This window comes from Galeopterus variegatus, unplaced genomic scaffold, assembly GCF_000696425.1.
Source record: "Galeopterus variegatus unplaced genomic scaffold, G_variegatus-3.0.2 Scaffold8984, whole genome shotgun sequence".
In the NCBI taxonomy this organism is placed as follows: domain Eukaryota; kingdom Metazoa; phylum Chordata; class Mammalia; order Dermoptera; family Cynocephalidae; genus Galeopterus; species Galeopterus variegatus.
This window is the reverse complement of record NW_007735095.1, coordinates 28,513-30,383: the sequence shown is the minus strand read 5'-3', so window position 1 is coordinate 30,383 and position 1,871 is coordinate 28,513. Positions and strand designations below refer to the sequence as shown.

General features: G+C 44.2%; 1 pseudogene; it reads right to left on the bottom strand.

Moving 5' to 3' along the window:
• Positions 1-782: 782 nt before the first annotated feature.
• Positions 783-1,639, bottom strand: LOC103608925 (annotated as a pseudogene).
• Between the last annotated feature and the right edge of the window lie 232 nt (positions 1,640-1,871).

Here is a 1,871-nt window from a genome sequence, read left to right as displayed (position 1 = left end):
TTTATTTATTTATTATTTTAAAAGTTTATTTATTTATTAATATAATTTTTTTATATTCTTTGATGATGTTATGGAGCAGTTGCGGGGAGGGGGAGAGGGAAATGTGGAAGGAAATGGCGTGGGAGAAAGAGGAAGGAAGAGGGGCATGGTTGAGGCCTGTGGCACCCCCTCAGTCCTACAGGGGAGACCAGAGGGCTTCCAGCAGTGCTTTGGTGATTGCTGGGCTGGGTGCAGATGTCAGGGGGGTATGGCTGAAGCCCTCGGTCCCCCACTACTTCAGCTCAAGACATCCTGGGCACTTTCTGCAGCAGCTCTGTTGTTGTCACTGGGCTGGTTGCAGGTGTTGGGGGGCATGGCTGGGGCCCTCATCCCTCCTCCCTTCCTGGCTTGGTAGCCCAGCGGACTTCCAGTCCTTTTAGGTTTTATAGGTATTCTTTTGATGATGTGAGACTTATACTAGGTAATATCAAACTTTGTCTCTGATCTGTAGGTTTTTGGTTTTTTTCTTTCAGTTCTGTGTTGGATTATTTGCTGTTCCTTCCACTTAAACTCTGCACTGGAACTAACTTGTTGTCCTTTGCTTACTTCTAAAATGGGGGAACATCCTGTGGGGACCAGCACTTGAGCCCTGTGGTTGAGCTAAATTGCTGCTTTGCTGCTGATTCCCTGGGAAAGGCTTTTTGTGCAGCTCAGGTTTTAATGGTTGACTTTATGGGTACTTCCAGGTTTGGTGAGATCCAGTACACCTGGGTTGTATAGAAATTCTGGTCTGGGCCTGAGTCTTTTTTTTTTCATCATAAATGGGATTTTTTATTTGTCACTATTAAAAGTCTGAATTTTAAACAGATTCTTGGACTGGTGGTTCATATCAATCAGCTTGTTCAACTTTAGCACCTGTTTCATCTCCAGTAGCTTTTCCAGAGCTACTACCTTCATCATGAAGCTCCATGAGTTTTCCCAATTCAAACTTGGGCTTCTTCAGCATTTTTACTTTTCTAACAAAGACATCATGAAGAGGATAAATAGACTGGCAAGCCTTTTCTATGTCTTTTCCAATGCTGTCTGGAATCAATTTATTGACCACTTCTTTCAAGTCATTGGTCTGCACCTCTTGGGTCATGATTTCCATCATCTTTTTCTGGATTTGGCAGACCTGTTGGTGCTGAGCATAAGAAGTCTTTTGTATCTGATTGTTGCACTTTTTAGTAAAACCAGCACAGAAAAGACGAAGCAAGTAACCATCTGTAGTCTTGACATCAACATGAGCTTCAATCACGGTCTGCCATTTTTGACCATGGAACACATTTTGTCACGAGTAAGAGCCATGCCATGGAAGTTAGTCAGGCAGTTTTTGCCTTGAACATCCTTAGTAATTAGTAATTAGCTTGAATTTTCTAAAAGCAACTTCATCATTCTGCAGATCAGCAAGGCTCACTTCAAACACACGACCTTTGAGGCCATCAGATGTGATTTTGGTTCCTTGAGTCCTGGTGACTAGTGTTTTTCCAATATTTCTTATATTGAACATAGCAGGCGCTTTCACATCATACCAATCTTTCTTAGAAAATGGATCAACCACTTTCTTCTTGGCTCTCTTTTTGCCACCTTTTGTAAGGTGCTTGTTCTTGCCAACTGCCATGGTGCTGCTCCTGGGCCTGAATCTTTTCAGCAAACTGCACCCCCTGCAGTTCTGTATTCTTGACCAGTCCCCACTGAGTGGTCCTGTGCTGATTGGGGGGCTGATCAGCTGTCCTTGCTGTGCCCCAGTGTTCTCCTGGTGGGCCTGTCTCTCCTACTGCCTGTGCTCCAAACACTTCCCATGGGTCAGGCCATGCACTGGTCCCTTGCAATTTACTCACTGGCCTCTGAGT